This window comes from Mus musculus, chromosome 19 (genome assembly GCF_000001635.26).
Source record: "Mus musculus strain C57BL/6J chromosome 19, GRCm38.p6 C57BL/6J".
Classification (NCBI taxonomy): domain Eukaryota; kingdom Metazoa; phylum Chordata; class Mammalia; order Rodentia; family Muridae; genus Mus; species Mus musculus.
In genome coordinates this window covers 51,238,295-51,246,758 of record NC_000085.6, presented here as the reverse complement: position 1 = coordinate 51,246,758, position 8,464 = coordinate 51,238,295, and the positions used below count along the sequence as shown (strand labels likewise).

The 8,464-nt window shown below is 36.8% G+C and overlaps 1 non-coding gene across 1 annotated transcript; it reads left to right on the top strand.

Moving 5' to 3' along the window:
* Positions 1-6,962: 6,962 nt before the first annotated feature.
* On the top strand, positions 6,963-7,069 carry Gm25644. The gene has a single exon (XR_003952963.1). It is a non-coding gene; the product is annotated as a U6 spliceosomal RNA (small nuclear RNA).
* The last annotated feature ends 1,395 nt before the right edge of the window (positions 7,070-8,464 follow it).

Here is an 8,464-nt window from a genome sequence, read left to right as displayed (position 1 = left end):
TTGATTAAACTCAGTCATAAAAAGTAAAGTAAAGAAAGACAGAGGGGAGAGAGAGAGGGAAAGAGAGAGAGAGAGAGAGAGAGAGAGAGAGAGAGAGAGAGAGAGAGAGAGAGAGGAAAAACAAAAAGAAACAAACACAAAAGAAAACAAAAAACACACAAAAAAGAATTGTGTGAAGCAATAACAAGATAGTGTTGGTTTGTTTCTTCTAAATCTTAGTGCTCAATAAAATTCTTCATTATTATTTTTCAATGCACACAGTATTAATGTAAGTAAATAGTACAATAATGTTGTTGTACAGAGATCACAAGTATCAAAATGTTCAATACTGAAATAGAGATAATTTTCTTATAAAGTGTGACAAAATATAGCCTGTCTTATCTTGCTATTTTTCTTAAGAATTGTCCCCAAATCTTTAAAATTATGTTTAGAGTTCAAATTTTATTTTACATGTGTAATCTATCAATCTACATTATCTATGTTCAGACATAATCATTAAATTGCCTTGCTAGTTTAGTAGAAACATAAATAGTGGGATGATGATACTGGAAATGGTGTGAATCTGTAACTAAAAGAATGAAGATCACACTTCTGTTATATCCTGTAGAAAGAGTAGCTCAGGACTGATCATTATGGTTCAGATAGGAAGAGGTCTCCCACCTTCAAGAATCTTACGTTTAAAAGTTTTGTCTATATCTGATATGCACAGCCATTAAACGGTTGTTGGGTATATTGAGCAAAAACTGAACGAAAAGCCATTCAAAGACTGTGCCATATTGGGACCCATCACATCTGCAGACACCAAAACCAGACACTGTTGCTGATGCCAAGAAGCACTTGCTGACAGGAGCCTGGTATAGCTGTCCCCTGAGAGGATCTGCCAGAGCCTGACCAACACAGATGCAGATGCTCACAGCTAATCTTTGGACTGAGCACACAGACCCCAGTGGAGGAGTTAGGGGAAGAACTGAAGAATCTACGGGTGTTTGTAACCCCAATAGGAAGAACGTTAACTAACCAGTCCTCCCAGAGCTCCCAGGGACTAAACCACCAGCCAAAGAGGACACGTGGAGGGATCCATGCCTCCAGCTGCACAGTAGCAGAGGATGACCTTATCTGGCCTCAGTGGGAGGGGAGGCCCTTGGTCCTGTGGAAACTCAATGCCCCAGAATAAGGGGATGCTGGAGCAGTGAGGCAGGAGTTGGTGAGTGGGTTTAAGAGCACCCTAATAGAACCAAAGGAAAGGCAGAGAGGAAGCATGGGAAGGGGGGGCTGTGAAGGGGTAACCGGGAAGGGGGGGATACCATTTGAAATTTAAATAATGAAATAATCAATAAAAAAGATCATTGGCTAGTGAAGTCTATTATTTCATCAATTATTAATGCAAAAAACAATTTGATATCTACTTGGACTTTTAGGTGAAACGAATGTCTGAAGGAGTCTTCTTGGTGTTAACTGCGTTAGTTCATATGCAGTCAGATTATATCCTGCCATCTTTTTTGTATTTATCGTATACTCTCTGTTCAGATTCTTTCTTATTTTAACTTGAAATAAAGGCCTTTGAATACGTTAGGATTTTGGATTTAAATAGGTATGAAATGCTATTCTTATGTATTACCACGTAGCAGTTTATTACCTTCTAATTTGTAATAGAAAAGTTATTCTATTACCAATTCTATTTTGTATTCTTTTCTAAAATCTATTGTAGATTCTGACTCCCTCCCACCTGCCCTCCCTCCTTTCTTTATCCCTCCCTCTGTGACCTGCTCTATTCTTCTCCCTGCCCCCCCCCAGCCTGCCCCCTTGGCTCACACAGCATATTGATGTTACTCTTCTTTGCTTAAGTGTGTGTCTACCTTAGTCATTCTTATACACATACATCTATAGCAAAACCAAATACCAATAAACTCTAATTTTGATTCATAAATACAAAGACTGTTCCCTAACTATATTTTTCATACTGCAGTTGAGAAACATTTTCCATCTCTGTTTACAAATGAAAAAAAATGCTAGGGGCTTCCATAGTAAATGCAAATATTGATAACTAAGTCAATCTATAGTGGAAAAAAAGAAAAGATAATTCATATAGCATGAGGCAAATTTAAGACATATATTAATTGTGGAAAAGAATAAGAATCTTCATATAGCACGGGGTGAATTCAAGACCTGTATTATTTGGAAAGCTTTCTTTAGAAAGTGAGTGTGAAATTGTTAACACTTCTCAGGTACACAAGAGATCAATGTCACAGCTAGGATTGCTCTTTTTGAAAGAGGGGAGTAAAGGATGTTAGCTATGTGTGTGCATGCATCAGTTTCATCTACTCTGTTTGTCACTCCCTGTGTTATATCTCTATCCTCCCTTAGCCTCCCAAGATACTCCTTTCCTTAATAATTACGATACATTCTGCTAGATGTAGTAGAAAATGTCACTTCTAGCTCTTAAGACATTTCAGTGAGTTTTTTACAAATAACAGTATATATGCTGGAAGAGAATATATTTCTTGGACCTATGATGAAATTCAAGGAAAAGTATTTGTTTAAAATAACCAAAAATAAGCATAAAAACTGCATAACAACTAACTCTTGATAGAAAGCAAGATTTATAAGTTTGACATCATCACAATCTTACATAGAACTGCTAGTAAAAGCATCAGTATTAATTATGTTAATATCAGGAAAGAGATCCTCTGCCTTTCTGAACAATAGAATCTTAGAGGGAAAATCATGGATATAAGGAGGCCAAGGTAGAGCTGAGACCCAAATAAATAGCTTAATTCCTTTCACAAAGTTGTCTGCTTATACTTTTCGATATACTATGCATATTAAAAAAGATGATAGCGGATGGATGCAAAAGAATGCCCTGGAAGTTTATGGAACTGCGATACATCTAAAGCAACCAGTTAAAATTTTTCTTGCTTACCTAGTGTAAATACATGGCTAGACCCTATCATTGAGGAAATCATATGTGTTGGTCACAGAACAGCTAAACATATTCTATCCACAAACATTACAGGGCAGGTTGAGTTTGAAAATTTAATCTAACTGAATTAGTGCTTTCCTGAGAATAGCACATTTCAGGGAAATAATAGGAACCAAGAAAGTGCTAAAAGAGAAAGTAAAAAGGATAGTTTGAATAAATACTTTTTCCAATCTGCTAATCAAAACTGCTCCTGATGACCAGCACCCAGAACAAGCATTGGCATATTCTTACATCTTTCATAATATGATTATCGTGCTGAAACTTAAGTCATTAATTTTTTTTCATAGAATTACATGAGGTTTCTAACTATATGTGGTACAGGAAGGGGATTAACATCAATTAAATGAGTAGATAAAGTGATTAGTGAAACTTGACTTAAAAACTAGAACACGAAGTAGGAGACAACCAAGTACAAACTGAGGAATGGCTCTGAAGTATGTTCAGCTGTCTGTCCCCAGGACTGAACACCAGATCGAAGCAATAGAAGAGAAATACTAACTTTGGCTTATGGTTTGAACATTTTCAAGTCATGATCACTTCGATCCATCACTGTGGACTTGTGTTAAGAGAAAAGGTCGTGATGTGGTCTATGTTTGTAGTAAAGCAGGTCTGCAATGGGAGTTGGGAGAGTGGCAAAGTATGTAGGAAGAAATGGATGTACAGGTGGAATAGAATTAGAGATGTGTGTGTGTGTGTGTGTGTGTGTGTGTGTGTGTGTGTGTGTGTGTAAAAGAGAGGGAGGGAGGGAGAGGGAGAAGGGAGGGAGGGAGAGAAGGGAGGGAAGAGGGGAAAGAGAGAGGGAGAGAGAGAGAGGAAAAGGGAAGGAGTAAAAGAGACAGAGAGGGAATGTGAGAATGGTTGAACAGAAGGACCCCATAGTGATTTCTTTCAGCTAGGTCTGTTTACTTACAGCTACACACTGGTCAGTCCATAAATTCACCTGTGAATCTGACCCACCTGTGATAAAGCCCCTTTATATTGAGCTGCACTAGTGGCACCCAGTTTGAATGTTTAAGTCATAGTTAGCATTGAGCTTTCAGTCTCAGAATTCAACTTTTATTTCTTTTCACAGTACAGTAACTGTCATGCTCTGATAAAAATGATTTTTGTACTTAAAATATTTACTCTCTGTCTCTCTCTGTCTCTCTCTCTCTCTCTCTCTCTCTGTGTGTGTGTGTGTGTGTGTGTGTACTGCATACATGTGTGAACCTGTGGTAGATAAAAGTAGATGTTGATAACTGAACTTGGATCTCCTGAGATGACAAGTAGATTCAACCACTAAGCAATATCTCCAGCCCCAGGGACTATTTCTTAACCCATAATGGTATGCAAATTCTTATAGTAAATATCTTTACCATGTGCTTCAAAAATATTTTTATATTCTGTGAATGCCTGAGAATTTCAGCTAGATATAGAACTAACACTGAATACTTATATGCTATAACTCAGTTTTTTTTTTCATTTCAAGCTCTATCGATGTTAACATTATAATGCCTTTCATTTTGAGCTCTTTCTTCAGCATTCCTTTGCTAGTCCCTGACTAATAGCTACAGGTGGCTGCTGTGCTAGATAGTCTTATGTCAACTTGTCCCAAGCCATACTCATCTGAAAGAAGGGAACCTTGATTGAGAAAATGTCTTCAAAAGATTATTCTCTAGGCAAGTCTGTATGACATTTTCTTAATGAGTCATTATATTGGAAAGCCAAGCCAGTTGTGGGCCATGCTACCCCTGGTCTAGCGGTCCTGAGTTCTACAGGAAGGTAGGCTGAACAAGCTATTAAAAGCAACCCAGTAGACAATGTTCCTCCATGGCCTCTCCATCAGCTTCTGACTCTTTGTTCAACCCTATTTAAATTTTGGTTCTGACTTCCTTAGATGATGAACAGTGATGTGAAAGTTTAAATAAAATAAACCCCTTCCTCCCTAAATTGTCCATAAAATAAAAAGTAAATAAAAATAAGAATATTAGACCTAAGTTTTCATGCTTTGAAAGTGAAGCTACTTTTCAGAGTGTTGAACCCTCTAATTTCTTTCTCAGTAGGAGTATCTCTAGAAGACTGAAGCACTGATTCATTGGTGGAATAATGTCAATCAAGCCACATTAGTTGGAGATAGAGTAACAAAACAACAGCTCCTTGTTTGTACAAATCAGATGAGCTGAAAAGGAAAGGATCTGAATAGCTAAAGAGAAAGCAATGTCAAAATGATGATTTAGTGATGAACTCTAAGAAAGAGTTGGGGAATGGAGAGATGGCTTAGATGGCTGAGAGCCTTGGCTGCTCTTTTAAATGATGTGAGTTCAATTCCCAGTACTCACATGGTGGCTGGTGACCATCTGTAACTCCAGTTCGAACAGCTCTGAAAAACCATTCTGATTTCTGCAGACGTAGGACACTCACTATGCACAGAAATTCACACAGGTAGATAACCTCAGCATGCAAAATTAAAAATGAATAAATAAATACTAAAGAAGAAAATGAACACAAACAAAAGTAGGAATATCTGTTAAAAAAAAGTGTTTGTCTAGCACTCTCAAAGTTCTAAAGTCTACATAACTGGATGTGATGGTGTGCACCTAAAATTCAGGAGACAGGGGCAGGAAAATGAACCATCCATGCTCCTCCTCAGCACACAAAGGTCATAGCCAGGGCAAAATGTATAAGATTGCCCTTAAAAATTCATGTGGAAATATGAGAACAGGAAGAGGGTGTTTACCTCTGAAAGTACAAAACGTGAGAGAAATGTATATTTTTTGAGGTTGGCAAGAAGCAAGTTTGAGGGCGATCACTTGTATTATAATAAGAAAAATAAGCTTGTTTATCACAAATAATTGAAAGTTTAGAAACTTTGTTCTTCATAACGTCTCATAGAATGCTTTTCAAGTTCAGGAACTTTAGTGTTTGTGTTACTGAGAAATTAGTCTTGCAATCCATGCAAAGGTGAAAATCTTGCCTGGTAATGGGTTTAGTATCTGAGAATATATCATTCCACATCTTTCATTATAATACTGAATGAGGTCAAGAACTGGCAAGTTATTTAAGCATAGCATTATTGGATTGTATGAGCAGATATCACTCTTATCTCTCACCCTTCAAACGGGAACTTTGCACACTGTATGTGATCCTAGTCTATGAAGAAACAAAGAAAGCAAAGTCTCATGACAGAAATCCTTCTTTAATCCTTAAACTCAGGAAATTGCAGCAGCAATCAGAGAGGAATTCTACCAGAAAAAAATTGCTACAGGGTATGAGCAGGTGATGTCCAATAAGAGGGTTTATTGGATTGGCCTTTGAACCAGATAAATGTGTAAATGCAAAGCTGATAAAAGAAGCTTACCACAGCTATTAAGTGGATCAATATCAATCCACTACCTCTAGCCTTCGGATAATAAGTTTGTATTTTAAATCATGACTTGTAGTTTTAAGCAATATGTCATCAGAAGTCCAGCTTTAAATAAAATTAGAATTTACTCTTATGTGTAGCTCATGTACTTGTTAACAGATGATCGAACAAATTTGCTATTTCACACAAAGGTGTTTCAGCTTCATAAACTTTAAAGATACCTGTAGATGAGGAATCCTTTTTAGCTTAAATCCATTGGCTGCTTTCTTCTTAATTGGAGGAAATCATAACAGAGATCCATGAACTAACATAGCTTACAACTTACATGAACTTGCATATGTCCCTACATGGTAAACAACCTATTTTCTCATTTTTGTCAATATTTCATTAATAGCTGTCTACTGGGTATCATGAAGAACAGAATCAATAAATATCCAGGTTAAAATAATCTCTCCTGGAGACAGAAATTATTTAAAGTATTTCATTTTAACCAAACATTTTAAAAGCATAATACAATAAGGAATGGAAATTTCTGCAAAAGTAATTAGATTCATTCCTTTCTCAGAAGTTACTTTTTCTTCTGATTTCTTCCCTATAGGGAGTTATTATCCAATTGGTTTGTTAAAAGAAGGAAATATTGTGCTCGCTTCAGTAGCACATATACTAACATTAGAATGATACAGAAAAGATTATCATGGCCCCTGCACAAGGATGACACGCAAATTCTTGAAGTGTTCCATATTTTTTAAAAAGAGAGAGAGAGAAGGAAATATTTTATGTATGTGTAAATTATGAATGAAATAATCATTTGTTTTGATACCTTTCAAACAACAATTTTGAAGACAAGCTTGTCTTTTGAAAGCTTTGAAGAACTTTCCCATGCTGAAGGTCTTTACAACTGGAAAGAATGTACCATCCATGTTAACATGCAAACTGAAGTTGCGATTGGCCTTTCTTATTCATATAGCCATACACTAGCTTCCCGGCCATGTCTAGAGGATACTATCTCTCAGCTGGTGCACTGATCCCCTGACTCTTACAATTGCTAAACCTCGACTGTGATTTTAGATGAAGTTGTTCAATGATAGACCTACTGATTGAGAATACACACCCCAAAATCATTTATTCTTTACATTTCTATCAGTTGAAGATCTATGGGATAGCATCCATCTACTAAAAAAAAAAGAAGCTGCTTTGAGGAGTAGGTAAAGCTAAGCTTTTCAGTGGTATAAGCATCATCATTTAGAGGACAGTTAAGCTACATTGGCTTAAGAAAAAAATGACATGAGTAAGCATTTCTCTAGGGCCGTGACATCTCTAGCCAGGAATGGATGCCTAGGGTTGCGTTGCCAGCTGAGAATTTCCTGCTATTGAGTGAGCTTCAAATCTAATTAGACAGTTTGAATAATTTTCTCCATAGACTTATTTTGATTTCTTAATCCATGCTTCTTCCAGTGTCTGTTTTTCTACCATTTACACCCTTTCTGTTGCATAATCATCAAGTTAGTGACATCACTAAACTGTCAATTTTAATCTCTAAAGATGACGAGTGTTTTATGTATTCCCTTTATAAACTTAGATTATAAACAGATTATTCTGAATATGAATTTTCACTTATAATTTTCAGTAAGCTGTATGTTTGTGGGTTTGTGTGTATTTTCCCTGCATGTCTGGGCACCATGTGAGAAGGCCAGAGGGGGGTGTCAGATTCCCTGGAACTGGAGTTAGAGACAGCAGTTAGCTGCCATAGAGATTCTGGGATCAAACCTGGAAGAACACCTAGTGCTGTTTACTGCTGAGAGATTTTTTCCGTTATCAAGCATATCTATCTTTAAAGTATGTTTTTAGCATCTTAGTTTTAAAAAAAAATCAGATAGTTGACCATGTGGGACTTATGTGGCATAGTGGGACATCTTTTCTGTATATGGCCAGGAATAGTAAACCTGGGTTTTGAGGTACAATTATTCCCAGTTGTTTTAGAAACTGCCACATTGATTTCCAAAGGGTTTGTACAAGTTTGTACTCTGACCAGCAATGGAAGAGTGTTCCCCCTTGCTCCACATACAGAGTTTTTGATCTAACTTGTTCTGACTGGTATAAGATGGACTCTCAGGGTCATTTTGAGTTTCATTTCTCTGATG